At 28.7% G+C, this 18,444-nt stretch overlaps 1 pseudogene; it reads left to right on the forward strand.

The window, feature by feature from the left end:
• The first annotated feature begins 8,236 nt into the window (after positions 1–8,236).
• On the forward strand, positions 8,237–10,530 carry LOC105622434 (annotated as a pseudogene).
• Positions 10,531–18,444: the final 7,914 nt, after the last annotated feature.

Below are 18,444 nucleotides of genomic sequence, written 5' to 3' on the forward strand. Positions count from 1 at the left end.
TTATAATCTCTCTCTCTCTTCTCTCTCTCTCTCTCTCTCTCTCTCTCTCTCTCTCTCTCTCCGACAATTATATAGTAACTTCCTTTCAATTTAAGAAATGCTTAAAGAATTTAAGAAATTCTTTTGATCGATAAAAAATATATAAGTACATTTCTTAAACTACAGAAATTAACAAAAAAATATGTTTTAACAGCACTAACAATAATCTAAAACATTCTTGTTAATTCAATGACACTTCATGACAGTATTAATGAAACAAATACGCCATGCTCTTATTTTAATAAAATTTCATTAATACTAAATTGAATTAATATAATTATTTTTAATTAGACTACTGTTGGCTAATGTTATAAATATTCATTTTTTTCAATATATAAGAAGAAATTTAAATAAATGTGATCGAAAAAACGTCTCAATATCGTGGAGAAATACAAAACGTTCACATCAGAATATTTTTTAAATTAAATTAAAACAGATAATGTATCATAAATCTATTTTAAAACAATATTTTACAATTTTTATACATATAATGCATGTTGCAACATTCTCATTCTTGTAATTACATACATGATGCAAAAAATTTAAGTTCCGTAAATTTCTATCTTTAGATTATACACGCGAAATCAGTTTCGCGAGAAACTGCAGAACATCGTAAACAGAGATTGGGTGCAGATTAACATCGTGTTACGTTTGCACGAGAAGGTTGGTTTACTTCCCTGGCGATTGCATGCCGGATGAGTGATGAAAACGGTGCGACGATGATCACAGCGGGTATCGCGAAACGTGCACCGCGTCGCGTGCACACGTCCAGCACACGTCATCACGCGATCAAGAGCGTGAGAGAAATAAAAAGAAAGAAAGAGAAAGAAACAGAGAGAAAAGGAGAAATACAAAGTAGATCGCGTGGCTGTTTTTTTTTTGCACCTCGCACAATTGATCGACTATTCTTCGTCACCCCGAACTCACAGTCTACCCTACGGATAATCCTTATTTCGTATTATGTAATGTCTTCCTGCGCGGACTCATCGTGCCTTTTAATGCCTCCTGGACAGAAATGCAAGAGAAATGCACTGGATATCACGTGATCGAGCATTCCCTAGCTGGAAATTTTACAAAGGGATGATGTAAATTCAAACCGAAACTCGAATCTGTCGAAAGATCAATTTTTGCAGATTTTTTTTGGACTACTTTCTTTATTGAAATAAAGATTTCAATCTATCGTATATAGAAACCGTATATTACGGTATATCCGATATTTAATAGATTGGAAAATCGTTATTCCTTATTCTTAATTCCTTATTCCTTCTATAGTGGCTGCATTTTAAGAATTTGAACCTATCAGAAATCATGTACTGTGGAATACATATTTTTTAATAGTTTGTGATCTGTTCCCTATTCCTTTGATTGTGCGTAGCCCCTTAATCGACAGGAAAGTCTATGCAAAACTTCTGTCAAACACGAATTTCAACTATACATATTAAGGCTAAATTACTAAAAGAATCACACTGTAATTGTAATCAGGAACACTAGTTATCAAAAAAGCAATCCAATCCCTTGAGTTAAATATTTTATTATTTTTAATTTCCATCTGTGTTAAAGTGTAAATTAATCCATTTTTATAATTAGTTTCGACACATTAACGCACTATAATAAATTCAATCAAATTTAATTTAGTAATTTTTGAGTTACATTTTCTTGTTTAACTCTATGATTTTAAATTATGATATATTGAGCAATGGAGCAATCTATAGAAATAATTAAAAATAACTCAAATTGGATATAATTTAACATTATGAATTTAACAGTGTAAGTGTTTTATATAATTATTTTGATGATCCAACAAAATTACTTTCTGATCTGTATTTAATTAAATTTGAGACTACTTCAGTAAAATCATTATTTTCGTTTATTCCTTATTCCTTCTATTGTGGATACACCCTTATTCTTTATTCCCTGTTCCCTATTTTTTTGATTGTGCATCGTCCTAAGGGGCTCCGCACAATAAAAGGAACAGAAAACAGAGAACAGAGAATAAGAATTTCAGTCTATCAGGAATCATGTATTGTGGAATACACAGTTCTGATTCTGATCACAGGTTGAAATTCTTATTCTTTGTTCTCTGTTCCTTTTATTATGCGGAGTCTCTTAGGACTGTGCACAATCAAAGAAATAGGAAACAGGGAATAAAGAATAAGGGTGCATCCACAATAGAAGGAATATAAGGAATAGGAATAAGAAATAAAGATTTCCCTTAATATTCTAGAATTTATTGTCAAATGACATTAAATGACGAAAAAAAGCATAAGCAATAGAAACAAAGAATAAATACACACCATGTATACCAGAATACACGATTTCCGATAAGTTAAAATCTATTATTTCTTGTTTCTATTGCTTGTGCTTTTCGTTGTGTTTAAAGCTTTAGAGATTATTTATACAAGCCGTAATCTGTAAAAATTGATTAATCGAATGAAAGAGAAATAATCGAATGATTAATCAATTCTTACGGATTATGGCATAAATTAATTTTTTATAAATGGACGTGTTCAAGACAAACTTGTTAGCCTGTTTGCTGAACGATTAATGTGATTAATTGGATTTACAATATAAGCAACCAATCGTATTCTTTTGCTCAGCGAACAGGCTAATTTTGTCGATTTGAATGCATCCAATGAGTCTTTAATATAAAAAATCTATAGTGCAGCTAACGTAAACTATAGATTTTCAGAGTATTAAATTTGGAACATATGCTATAAAGATGCCTTTCCATATTGACACTTAACATCCATTTTCAACGTCAAAACAGGTGATAAAAATTGAATATCAAGCATTAATTTTGTTTCTGTAATGTTCATGTAACCTGTTTTAGCGTCAGTATGAAGGGTATCTTAAAGAAAAAAAATCATTTGGTTATTTCTTTCTTCCTCTTCAAGGCACGTGGTGCATTGCGTTCTTGTATAATACACAGTACTGTTTAATGTTGAGATAATGTTGATAGATTTTGATTATTGTATCATATTTTCTGCAGATGTTGGATATTTACGAGTTTTTAAATATACCTATAACCATAATAAAATGTCTGTGAATTTATATAGACAAGAATATTGATAAGTTTAAAATTCTTTTTGTTTTCTTTTTGTTTTCTTTTGTTGTAATTTTTGGAGAAATGTACATTGCTACTGAGTAATTGTAGAATAATGATGCATGCGCATTAATAATTCAGAATCGGATTACTTTGTTTAGTGATTTTTTATTAAAGTTAAAGGCTGGAATTCATTGCATTCTATTGTACTTGGATATATATCTATATACTACAAATACAATTGAAGTCACAAATTTTCAGCTCCGGTTTAGAATTACTAATCGTCTGTTTAAAAACTAACAAATAATCGGGACGTAATTTCTTTGAAGCGGAGATTATTGAATAGTGTTTGCTGCATCTAGATTATTATACATGAAATGACGTCATCTTATTTTTACAAGAATATATATTGTTTTCATCGATGTTTTAAATAAAAAAGTGTTATCTTTTCTCAAATTATCTAAACAATTTTCTTGTTTAAATTATTTAAGATGAAGATCAATTATCTAGTTAATTTGAGAAAATGTAATACTTTTTTTTTCTAAGACACATATAAAGATAATATATACACTCATATTCTAATTTTGGGATTTTGATGCGAGATTAATCGAAAAAAATAAAGTTGTTGGATTCGGTTATTCTAGCGTGCAATTTATTTAACAGAAGAATGATCAGCGCGTGTAACAACGTCCGTTGTCTCGATACCGATCTTTCGTCTCTAACTCGATCGCTAATCTTTTCTCGAAACTTCTTATGAAATCATAATATTATTTTCGCGTATAGTATTCTCTGTCGATTTTTATTGATATGTATTTGAATAATACGGTTGAATTTTGCAGATACTAATAAATGATTTTTAGTTCAAAGAATTGACTTATTAAGATATTTTAATGCAGGTGCGTTATGTAATCAATTTCGCTTTAAAATCCCAAGCAATAGCGAGAACCGAGTCGAGACATGTTAAAAGAAATTGACGAGTTTAAAGCCTTCTCGTTTTTGCTTCCCGACAAGCGATCTCCGTATATGTGTGCGAAGTAAGCATGCTCGTAAATCCGGATGCGCAAGTGAACTTGTCGCACACTAAGCCTGTGGGCAATTGCCACTTTAAAAATAAGATGAAGCCATTTAATCTATTGATAGATATCTATATAATATATAGATATCTATATAATTTCAATAGATTATCTATATAATTTCCTTTAGATATCAGCAAATATCATCCAACAATCTTCGTTTTAAGTAAACTGCGTGCGATTTCGATCTTGAAATGTAATTCTAAACCGAAACTGGGATTCATGCATTTGTATTCAAACATATTTATTGAATATCTTAAATTCTTAGACAATTGTTGATTTCTGATATGACATCTTTAGTAATGGATATTCAGTAGTCTTATTCTAGATATTTTTATGTCGATCATTCGTACGCAATCCATTACCAAACGCAAGGGCGAATCCAGACATTTATCAAGGGGGAAGACCATTGATGGATTTATATTTTTGGGTTGATTTTGGGATTACTGTATTTTTAAAATATCATGCGCCAATTGTAACGAAAAAGGGAAAATTTCATTATTTTACATCGTTCTCGCATCTTTCCATTCTTACTACTTATTATTAAATTTGCGCGCTGCAAGTGAAATTTTTTTACGGTCAATTGAAAAACTAGACTATTTAAATTATCATTAACATTACACTGAAAAAGTATTATGTAAATATTTAACTCATAAAACATTTTATTTAAAATTATATCAGCAAAAAATAACATATAGGAATAATATTTACAATAAATTATATAATTTACACTTTCTATTTCTAGTAAACCTATTCAACACTGTTTCTTCAACAATTTTTACAACAGGTTTTTAAATTTCAAACTTTTTATGTCTTTATGTTGTAAATTTTAAAATATCAAAAACTTGTTCAACAGAAACGATACTTATCGGCAGACATAGCAATATTTTATGTAGTCTCGCAATTAGTAACTTTCGCATAACGCTGCATAACTCGGTATTAACAATAGAGCAGTAAAAATCTGTGGGAGTTTTTAAATTAAAAAATATTTTTGGAATATTAAAATTGTGATTAAACATTTTAGAAGTATTAAAAATATATGTACATTTCATTAAAAAAATAATTTTAATAAGGAGACTTCAAGAGATGGGGGGGGGAGGGGGAGGGCATAGCTCCTTCAGTGATGCGAAAGGTTCAGATCGCGCAAGGTTTTTTTTCGGTCAATATAATAATAATCCGAATAATAAGGTTATTCTATCTTCGGATAAATTATTTCTATGTAATAATTTATACTTACTGGATAAATAACAAAATAAAAGAATAAGAACATAAGAGAGTAAGAGAATAAGACAGAGTGAGCTGAAGTTTATCAAAAGATAGATCAATCCAGCCTAATTAGTTTATTGTTTATTAGTTTCAAATTCATGATTTATTAGGTGTAAAAAGAAATCCATTATTTTTGCATGAAATTGAATGGAAAAATAATGGCTTTCTTTTTATTACACCTAATATTAATTTTATTAGGTATTTTTTTATTAGAAATAAGAATACATATTTATGACACAATATCATTATATGTTTTTGCAAAATTATATTATTTTTTTACATTTTTGATCGATAAATGAACCTAAACAATAAAATTGCAATTTTTAATAAAAATATTCTAGTTTTAAATTTACAATATATGCAGATCCGATGAATTTTAATAAAACGCTCGTATGTAAGATAGATAAAACGGACTAAACTAAGTCGAAAAGTCCTTTATCATTTTGCAATTTTCGTAATAGTTATCACAAGATATTAATTATTAAAAATTACTGAATATTAATTTTCAATAATTTTTTATTCAAATACTATCAACTTTACAGAAAAACAGGAGACAAATATTTATTTTCTTCTCATGAACTTCTGAGAATTTTTTCTGAACTTTTTAATACCATATTTTCATATGTCGGTAAAAATAGCTGCCAATATATACATATGTATAAGAAAATGCGGTACAGAAAAGTTGATAAAAATTTTGAAAAAAATCTTAAAGAATTCTATAAGAAGAAAGTAAACAATTTTGTCTTTTCCTTTTTTTCCATAAGTTAATAATATTTTAATAAAAAATTATTGATGAAAAAATATTCGCCATTTTTAGTAATTAATAACTTGTTAATTGCGAAAGTTGTAAAATGGTACAGAATTAATCGACTCAGTTTATTCCGCTTTATTTATGTACGAGCGTTTTATCAAACCTTATCGGACAACTTATATATATATATATATATATATATATCTCTACAAAACATCAAAATAATAATAAATTATAAAATTATTATTAAGATTAATATTATATTATAAGATAATCATTTAAATTTGAAACAATCATACAAATAATTTCACAAAATTGTCAATCATTTGCATGATGAGATCTGTGTAAAATAGTAGATTCCCGATAATACTTTGTTTGTGAGATATTTTGTCAAATTTTGAATAAAGAAAATTTTGAACAAACGAATTTTGACGAAGAATAAAGTTATAATTTTTCAAGTGATGATATTAAATAAATTTATCAACTTTTCAAATAAATAAAAGATATTCGGATAATATTAATTTATTGTGCTTTCTGTGCTTTTTCATGCAAAACAATCATAAATAATTTTATTATTGACTGTTTTTCTAGACATCAAAAATATCGCTGTTCAGAAAAAAGATCAAGGTTTTTATTAACACTTTTGGTTTCGATTCTGAAAAAGATCGTCTTGGCTTTTGGTTACTCAAAGTGAGAGATATATTAAAAATTTATTATAAAAAAATATTTGACATTTGTATGAACTTTAATAATACAAATGGTTATTCAATATATTTTAAATGTTTTCTTATGTGTTTAGAAGTCGATCTAAACAGAGAGTATAAAAAGATATTTTTATCTCATAATATATAAAATATGAGAAGAAATGAAAATATAAATCTTTTAAGAAATAAGATAAATTTTGTTTTTATAAAAATTGAAAAAATATTGCTGATAGCAAAAACATCTTTATATTCTCTATAGTTACATTAATTAGTATATAAGAAATGAATTAATGTACATAATACGTCATTTATATTATTTTATAATGTCATGTAATACATTTTACATTTCGTAATATATCATAACACAAATATACAACATTTAAATTTTCTTTATTTATATTTTTTCCAATAAGTTCAGTAAATTGATAGAATTGATAGTTTTGTGTAAATTTTGTTCAATAAATTGAACAATATGTAGCAGTGCAAATAATTCAATTATTAATCTTTAGCTTGCTTTTATGCTGCATTACTTTATTCTCTGATATTTTATAATTTTGCAACTAAATTAAGTATATTAGTTTATATTAAGTATATTAGTTAGTATATTAAGTATATTAGTTATTAAGTTGTGCATCTATAATATATAACGAAAAATATGTGATAACACTATCTTTAAGTAAAAGAAATATCTTTGGGCTAACTCGTCGGGAGAGGAAATATAAGTGGAAAAAAATTGATGTTTTACTAAGCTATGTCAATGGCCTGATGAGATTGATTGGACCAATACACGCATTGTACAATCCTTAGTTAACAGTTAATGACAGTATTCTTGTTTCAACTGATAATGGAATGGTAAAGTTGCGAGTATATGTATAAAATATCATAACAAGTATAACAATAATAATAATTTAAATATTTATGAGTCGTATATAAATATAACGTGATTATTTAAATTTTAGTTATATCACTTTCGCTTAAGTTGCCATGAATTGCATATTGATCTCAGTACGAAAAAAATTGATGAACTGAAAATGAATATGAAGAATTAAAAATCAACGCTTGCGGCAGATCTTTTTTGTATTTATTTTTGTATTTATAATGGAAGCAGAATGTACGAGTGTACTAACCATAATACCGACTTTTATGGAACGTTCATATAATCATTTAAACTCCTTCCTTTCTCACAAAAAATAATAGGTAATTTATTTCTCTTCTTAACTTAATTATAAGAAATAAAGATGTATAGATGGATCTGGAGAGGATTTATGAATATAATATTATAATTGAAATAATCATATTTGTTCGAGAATACTGTCAATTTTGTGATACTTCAGTTAAGAGCCGCAGGATTTAATATATTCTTGCATTCACAGCTAAAGGAAAGGTTTATAGCTGGGGTAATAATAAACACGCATGGACAACTGAATTTTAATAAAAATTATAGACGAGCAGAACTGTTAAAATCTCCCTTCGAAGTGAGTGTTATTTATAATTTTCATGATGATGAAAAATGTATAATACTGAAAAATGTATAATAAAGAAAAAAATCTTGTGATTAACAGATACTTATATCTAATGAAAAGAAAAATATCAGATATCGCCGCCATGAAATTTATAAGCGTTTTCAAAGCTTAGTCTAGCTACGATGGACTTGTCTACATACATAAGGTCGTTTACATGGAAAAAAAATTAGGCATTTGGCTGTCTGTGAATATACAAATATATTTGACAGATACAACTCATCGTTCCATTCGCTAGAAAAGAAATATACATATACAGAGGAAGAGGAAGATATATTGGATGAGTTAAGAAACGCGTTCAATCGTTCTGTAAATTTCATTTTCTATTCGTACTTCTACTATAATGGATTTCCAATTGATGACTGGAGACATGCTAGAAGTCATAAGAACATCTTTTGTTGGAGATGTACTAACATCGCATAGTAGCACTTACTTCAATTCTCCTTTTTATACTCTTTATAAATCTTTAACCTATCTTTTTACTATCCAATAATCTTTCTCTTTTTATAAATTGTTATCTGTATTTATCTTTAACAATTCTTATTTTTTATCTTTGAAGTCCATGAGCGATCTTACAATACAAGTCGACGGGCAACCTATTTACGTTCATAAAAGCATTCTGAAAATGCGTTCTTTATATTTCAAAAACATGTTCGAGTTTAATGAAGTGCAAAAAAAAAGATATCATTTATGAAAAGACTATACAATTTTATCAAAAATTTTTTATGTTTGATTCGTTTGTTGTACTTTAACATCTTTTTTGAAACAGGATTATCAAATATAATGATTATCCATATGATACGTATAGAGATTTTTTAAAATTTTTATACACAAGCTGAATCTTCTTTACAGATACAAGTAAGATGATAGGTGAATATTAGTTAAATACACATTGATACTGTCTTTAAGTAGACTCTAGACCAACATTTTTTTTGACTTTATAAAAACTGAATACGGCAATCATTTGGAAGTCATTTTGGTAATAATCACTGAACTTTTAAAAAGTGATCCCGAAGGATTAATTCGTAACTGAAATGAATTTTTCGTTATACAGAACTCATGATATTAGCTAATAAATACTGCGTGATAAATCTTGAGAAAAAAATGTATTAAGTAATTAAGAATCAATATGAATTCATCAATCGTATCCTACATCAAGAAAATGGCGATTAAGAATAACAAAACGGTAACTGTATATTACTTTTTTCTATTATTTTTTTTCAAGATAAAATATTATCTTGTTTATGATGAGTTTGATATATTGTCCAATTGAATTTTAATTCATTATGTTTCTTCTACCTTTTTTATTCCTGTTTTATTGCATAGTAGAATATATCTTTTTATTGAAATTCCTTAAGAAAATGTAATCATTGTGTATGAAATGACAAGACTACTAATAGAACTTCAATTTATGCTAAGTCTACCCTCTACTGTATCCAATCAATTTCATGGGCACATCCAGCGGGAGGGCTTGAGAGTTTAAACTCTTCCGAAATTTTTTATTCATTTTTTATTTTTAATTATATACAATTAAAATTTTATTTTTTATTCTAAGTAAATTTTTTGTAGTCACAAAAAAATATTTTTTTTCTCACCTTTACAATCATGTAAATAATGTTTGAAACTTCCGATAAGTTTTGACAATGTCTGATAAATAACATTTTTTTTAACAAAAAAAGAATATATGCTAAAATATTGGTGAATATTCCATTCATAACTATATACATTTTGTTTTTAAGAACTGTATCTTGCTTTAAAATACTTCCTTTAGGAAAAAAATTGTGTGTGCGTATGTAATTTCCAAAATTAAATATTTTTTGTATTCGAATTCGGAAATAAAAAGGAGACATTCTAAACCTTAAAATATTAAAAAAAGCAATTAGCGCAAAACAATGCTGTTTATGCTGAGATAATCAGATCATTTATCAGATTTGTTAAATCATTTTTATCAATTAGACCTCTCCCGAGAGAAATCCTGAATACGTCCGTGATCATTTTTAATACTAGAATTCATTAATTGTAAAAAATATATTTCTGTATACTTATTTATTTGTGTCATATAATTTTCAGAAATTGGAGGAATACTGTCATTTATCAATTAAGAAAGGCACATAATCCTATGCAGATATTCTAAATACGAAATAATAAATAATATTTCTATTTTTTTAAACCATTCTTATCCTTTTATAAAATTTTATGAATACATTTTATAAATTATTTTGTGTCATTGTACTTCTAAACATTATTTATAAATTTTTCATAAGCCACTCTTAAGAATAATCATAGGTATTTTTCACCCTTATAAATACATGTAAAAATGCAAGAGTTTGAAAAAGGTTTTTTCTAATATAAAAATGAGTATATTTCGAATTCTTATTATATATTATTTATTTTTTTTAGTAGTAAAAAATATAAAGCGTTTATTGGTATAGTTATTTAACTTAAATATAGTAAATTATATTTGACAAATTAAGTTTCCATAGATGCGACGTATATATTAGGATATACCGGAGTTACTTATGCTTCGAAACGCTGTGGCTTGCTAAATATTGTCGAATTCAGATTGCTATACTCCATTCATCGATGCAATTTGTATACTTTTGCAATTTGTATTACGAATTATATTTGAATTCTCAAGCACAAGAGTCGACTTAAAGAATCTATATAATATCATTTCCGCGAAATCTCATGCAATTTATCATTAACTTTATAAACAGGACACACTTGTATGGTGGGTGTTTTCTGCATTGCCTTAGACAAATTGGTTACGGTCGATAGAACGCGATCAATCGATACTATGTGAAGCATTAAGGCGTTCGTCTCTATTTAAAAAAGGGCCTGACTTGAGAAAAAAAACAGGGACGCTGTGTGTGAGTCATCGGGTACCATTAAGCACCGTACAGGTTACGATATCAATGACTTACATCGTTCCGTATTACAGGCCGTGAGTATAGGACCAAAGTATCCGTCCTCGTACTTCCGGTCCGCACGCGACTTATGCACGTGAAGGCACGTGGCGTAAATCGAGGTGTTTACGTACACACATGCGTACTAAGAAGTGCACACATACGTGTGCCCGCGTTGCTCTTCGAAGGAACAGACATGCCTTGTCAACACTCTTCGGTATCCGTATTTTTTTTTAAGCATAAGATTGCTATTTGCTGTACGAAATCTAACGCCATTAGCCGAGATAGGAAACGCAAAATTATCTGACCGCAGATTTGAGCAGAACACATGCACGGGAGACAAATATTATATTTGGAATTCTTTTCGCGGATAGAAGGAATCCTAATTGTTATAAAATAAATAAAATCCTAATTGATATTTGCTCCGAAATTTCCTTAATTGATATTTTCAGGGCCAATAATAATAATAATTATTACAATCATAATTATTGCTTCATTAAATGTAATATGGCTTAGAATATTATTCGAATTTTATTTAAGTGAACTTTAAATTAATACATCTTTGCTAAAGTGAACAGTTGATTCGACAAGTTTTTATTTTAAACATCAAAATCTGAGAAATAACATTATGTGACTTAATATTGGAAAAAAATCATTTGTTATAAAGAATTTTTCATAGCATAATTGAAAAAAATCCACTGGACTCGTGAATACTAAACTATAAAAAAACTTCAGATTTATGTACGCTATTTACACATATTAAATTAAAAAAAAATTCATATGATATGTGATTAATTCTTGCGATTTCGAGGCGATCGCCTCGGTGTCTAGTAGCTTCGACCGGCGAAAGCCCAGTACTTTCTATCGGCAAATATTTATTCATAATTTCGTTTCAATCATGCATATATATACGTGCGTTGATGTTGAATGGATTTAGCCGCTGGTCAGTCCATCTTCTGGACAAACAACGCCGCGCGCGGGAGGGAATAAGGACACCTCCGTCCCAACGTCATACCAAACGCACGCACACGAGCGGTGTCCCCATGCGTAAAGCAAACACGCATAAAATTACGTATTCGTAGCTCTCCCGTACCAGTCGGCGGGCGAGCGGATGTATTCTTAGAAAAACACGAGGCACGATTGATATGGGATGAACCGCCGCGATATATTTGCCCGGCCGCGGTCGATCGCGATTGCAACAATATTAGAATTTCCGCAACAACGCCCGAAGTTCTTTCTCCTTCTCTCTTTCTCTCTCTCTCTCTCTCTCTTTCTCTCTCTTTCATTTTTGTTTTTCCCCTTGCAGTTATTTATAAAGAAAGAATGATGCAGGAAAATTCACAATTGACTCTACTAGTTTCTATAGAAACTTGTAATTATTTTGCAACGTATTTTTTAAATACATCTTCGCTAAAATGTATTGATTAATAGAAGATTTATTTCTTAATATTTTTTGTGAAAATTTTTTAAATCCAATTTAAATTTTAATAAGTAATTCATACTCAAAAGTTAATTATTTTTTAATTAAAAAGAATTTATTTTTCTGTACATTACAAACATGTACATTATTATGTACATTTGGTATCAGAAGAGATTAGATCGTCTCAAAAGAATGAAATCTCACTCCAAAGGATTGTAAAGAATATATGCTAAAGAATATATAACGTGACAGTGAACGTTTCCGCAACTTGCATCTCACGGAAACGAGGCCGGATGGGCTGATTTCTGTTGGACAAAAGTTAACGACGTGTCAGCCAAAGCAGTGGTCAGTCACTCCCTCGATCGACTGGCAACTTGACTGGCCACCACCGACAGTTGGCGGCTACCGACAATCGTCCGATAATTGGCAGACATTGTCCCGCGCACGCGACCGACCAGGAGCTGAACGGAGGAACCGTCGTACGCTTTACGATTTGTTGATCACCGCCGCGATCGTGACGCGGACTGATCGGAAATATGAATTTATCACCGATCACGTTACACCAGCGAGATGACGGCTGAACGGTGTAATCGATTATGAGGAGGCGTTTGCATTTGCGGTCCACCTCATTCCTTCTGATGTTTGCCCTCGTAAATCTGCCGCGATGACTGAATGTTGTACCGCCGTAACATGAAATTGAGAAAATCCCCGAACGGGGATTATCGTGGAAATTACGTCATGCATATGTCTATTATTTCAAACTTGACGAATTAATTCTATACGTAATTATGCATACTTTAATAACGTTTTAATCATCAATTATAGCTTGTTACATTGAAAAAATGTATTTTAATAAATATTTGTTCGCATAGTATTAAGTAAATAAATATATAATAAATAAATATATAAATATATTAATGAATATTTATTAAATTTAAATATGTATTTATTTTATAAAATTATTAATTTGATTTTTCAATAAGTCTTTTTCAATAAGTAAAATTTATTTACTGTAAGTAAATGTTTAGTACTATTTAAATAAATATTTATTAAAATTTAGTAATTTTTTTTCAGTGTACTTACATCATTTATTACGAGATGTATTATTTAAATAAATTATATATAATTAAAATATATATAATTATATATAAACATAAATTATATATAAACGTAAATTATATATAAACTTTATATAAATTTATTCCGTTAGTATTATAAGTTTTGATTTATTTCTTGTCGTAGACATTCCACTCTGTTATATAATCATTTATTAGGAATTTAATTCATAAGCCGAAGAAAATTACATTTCTTCTTGTGTATTCAAAAGATATTTTAAAAAGAATTTGTCCTCAATTAATTGATTAACTGATTAAATTTTTATCGTTAAAATCTTTATATCGATTAATTTCATTTGTTGAATTGACACGTGTATAATAAGATTGTACAACACGAGCTGGACATCTTTGTATCCCAATTAAGAACACATAGGGCGGTGGGATTCTCTTGATTTTGTCGAATCACGAGTCAGCACCATCTGTGTCCTTTGCGCCCTTTGAAAGATCGATTTACCACCGCAAGTCACATTCGCACTTAACATTAAATTAATCGATTTCGATTATCTCGCTATTGATTTTACGACGAGACTTCGCTAAATCAAGGTATCCCTCTTAACGTCATACCTAACGTTTAACGTTTCCAGAAAACTCAAATCATAATAAGATGAATACATCACAAGAAATAATTTTAGAAAAATCATAATGTTACTTGATATATTTTTGGCGATAATTTTGTGATGAATTCTTAACATGATAATAATTTTTAAATGATTTTGTAATTATAAAATATATCGACTGTCATCATTATGATTTTTCGGAAAATTGACGTTATATTGAACCTTATTATCATTTTCTTAATTAAATTTTTTTAACTAAAAAAATTATTTAAATATTATTGTTATGTCAAAAATTTATCACAAAATCATTGTTAAAAGTATATAAAATAACATTATTATGATTTTTCCTAAAATAACTTGATGTCATCCTGATTTCATGATAATTTTGTGTTCTCTGGGTTTGATTTTTACAGTAATCAACGGAAATAAATTAATTGCTCTTGGCAAAAATTCTTGTTTCACACCAGTTGAATTTGCTGTTGAACTCTTGAAATACGTATCGGAATACCTGATGTGTGAGTAATTGTTCAATATATTACCAGGACAAAGTACTGTACATAAATTACTTTTTTCAAAGCGACTTTACGGTGCATTTGCTATCATTTCCCGAGTTCTCATCGTAATAAAAAAAAAACCGCAAAATTTGCTTTCTCCGTTTTAAAAAAAAACTGCATTTTGGGGAAAATAACGCAATACTCTCGAGCGGCGTGTGATTGAATTTAAATGCGTGCACCCTAAAATTACATCCCTATTTGAAAGTCGTCCCCAATCGTCATGGCGATTCGCCGCGGTCCAAGGAGGTTCAATTGCTAGACAAGTGCACGACTCGATATTATGCTCGTATATTAAAACAATTTTTTCGACTGCGGCTTTAAAAAGCGACAGCTGTCAGTCCGGTTTGACAGACCGAAACTGCAACGCGCGAACCGGACACGAGCGGTTCATTAAGCGGAGAACTTCTCTGATTTTTTTTTCAACACGTTACAATAAAACCTCGGCGAATAATGCGTATACGTATGAGAGATTCGCAAGTGATCGCTTCAAATTTCAAGCCGAAACGAATGTAAAGACAAAGCTTCATGACACACGATATCTATCATTATTCTATTATTTTATTATTAATTAATTTTATTAATTAAATAATTCTATTTTATTCATGTATTTTTCCTAGACAGCACATTGAGATATAAGAAGACGCCAAAGACGTCTTATGTCTCTCTTTTGAATATTTTGTGTTGCCTGGGTTATTATAGGAAAATTCAACATTGTTTATTATTATCATTAAATACGATCGACTGGATTAATTTACTATCATTTGCATTAATTCTAATTAATTTAATATTATTAATTAACTAATTTTATCTTCTTAATTTATTTATATTATTATACATATAAAGAGCAATTTACGTCATATTATTTATTATCATATTAAAGTGGAACCAACTGAATTAATCTACTATCATTTACATTACAGCTAATGTACAAACAAGGTTTTGAAAGGAAAATTACTGTTGATATTTATAATTTATATTAATTATTTGTATTTTGTTATCAGTATAAGTCGCGCGTGGATGGGAAAAACCAACATTTCATCGCAATTCTTCAAAAATCCAGTCTCTGTTTTATCGAAAAACTATATTCAGTTTGCGGAATTTTTATCTCTCTTTTTTTCTCGATATCGCGATGTAATATCGTTCGACAACGCCAAGTGCGCCACCGCGTTGCGGTAATCAACCGGCGATCTCGGGTTCTCCCGGGAGTTCTAGGTCGATCGATCATCGTCGGAAATTTTACAATATCACGCAGCAACGCGCGAATTAGGATACATGATCGATGACTTTCCAATCGCCGCGCTGCATTGTTCGGCCCTAAAGGGTCCGCGCAGACTCGTTACCTTCGTCGTGGCAATTTCCTGACCGATTAAAGCGACACGATACCTCTGGCATTGCATTACGTAGAGTTGTCCGTTGTCTTTTATAGTTTAAAACACGCGAGGATTACTATCGCGTGGGTCGCGCAACGAAAAATAACAATAATCGATCTTCAGTTCACACGTGCGAAGCGTTTAAATTGAGAAGATATTTTTTTTTCTTTCTAAATTATACACTTTGTAAAAAATGATTATACATAGTTTAAAAAAGTCGAAGGCTAATAAAAAAAAATTCAATAACTTATGTATAAGTTAATTGCGGAAAGAATTATATTGGAAAAATTTGTACTTATTGTTAGAGTTGAAATTTTACGAAGAAGAAAAATTAAAAAATTTTTCAGTTTCAATATAATTATTGATGAATGAAATTTAATTTAAACTTTTAGATAATGGAGAAATAATGAGAATTAAAAAATATATATATTTTTAATATTTAACAATCTTTGTCTTCATATCTGCAAAAAACTGTCTGCAATTAATTTTTTCACTTGCAAAAAATTTTTAATTTTTGCAGTTTAATTATCTAGAATTCTAGAAATCTAGAATTGTCAGAATTGCAAGTTTTGAAAGTCTTGAAAAATTCTTGAAATTTTAAATAATCTTCATCGATTATATTCAATCCCTATATTGTTGATTTTCGCTAATTCAAAATCGAGACCTTATCATATTTTGATAAGAAATAAATGCAGTGAGGTACATAGATTCAATATTGATAAAATAAAGGACTTAATAAACAAAAATATCAAGTGTTATGTCTTCATCTGCAATACAAAGCAGATGAGTAAATACTAGAACAGGTCTAATTACAGAAGCAAAAGTAGAATACTCTTAATTTATGTTAAAAGAATTAATTTTCTTCTATCTAGTTTAAATTAATTAGATACAAGGATTATATAATTCATGGCATATATGTAACTACTATATATAGATTTTCAATATAGACAATGAATATTAGAATGCATTCTTATAATAAAATTTAACTTTTAGTTATTAATTATTAATTCAAAATACGTTTTATTATTTATTAAACGGAATGTTACAAAAATTCCGTTTATATTGCTCCAAGAGTTACGTTCCTCGTATTTACCAGAAATTAAAGATTCAAGGGATTTATTTTAATCTACACAAATGTGATTATTATGTATATGTTTAGAATTAGAATAATTTATTTATCGCAATTTATTGAACAAAACCAATTAAAAATGAAAAATGAAATTTTGCAAAATTGTTTTGACTTTTTTGTGATATTTAAAAAAGGAAACTTAAGATATTTAAAAGATGTTAGTTTCAATTATATATTATGTAAATTATCTTATACAACGTGTAACAATCTATCATTGAAGTATAATATAATCTTTTTTATCATTGCACTGGACTGCACTAAAGCTTTTATCTTGCTTATATATATTTTTATCAAATTACTAAAGTCAGATATATTAATTATATTATACAATTATTGAACATTTCTGTGTCTAATTTATAATAATTTACATAATATTTTACATTGCTTATATTGCTTACATGAAGAAGGTTCATGTAAACTTTTAATGTGCAAACGTAAACAATACAAATTTAAACGTCATTTTAAAATAAACGATACCTGAAAATAAATGTAGCAAGACACGTACTTCAATTTGTACCAACGGTACATAAAAGTGGATGTTACTATTGTAGTTGATATTCATTCGGGCGCTAGTGCACGGTAACATTTTGTTATAGACAAACTAAGCAGTGCTTGCACTAATCTAGATTCTAGAGACACTAGGGACACTAGAGATTTCATGCTGCTGAATCCATCTGTGATATAACCTAAATTGAAACGGAGGATATGTAAACACGTGTGAGTATGCACTGACTGATATCATTAATGACTGATTTATATTTTTGCAAAAGAAATTTATATTCTCTGCTAATTTTAAAAGTTTAGCAATATTACAAAAATAATATTTCGAAATGTTTATCAAAGTAATTTTAGTACAAAATTCTTAGACATCTCGGTGATTTTAGGTTAGAAATTTGTTGATGTACAGTATATGTTTTATTATTACAATAATACGTTACTAATTTTTAATTAATACTAATAGATAGAAGAGAGAGCGAAAAGAGAAGAAGGTGCCAGT

This window comes from Atta cephalotes, assembly GCF_000143395.1.
Source record: "Atta cephalotes unplaced genomic scaffold scaffold00044, whole genome shotgun sequence".
NCBI classification, from domain to species: Eukaryota; Metazoa; Arthropoda; class Insecta; order Hymenoptera; family Formicidae; genus Atta; species Atta cephalotes.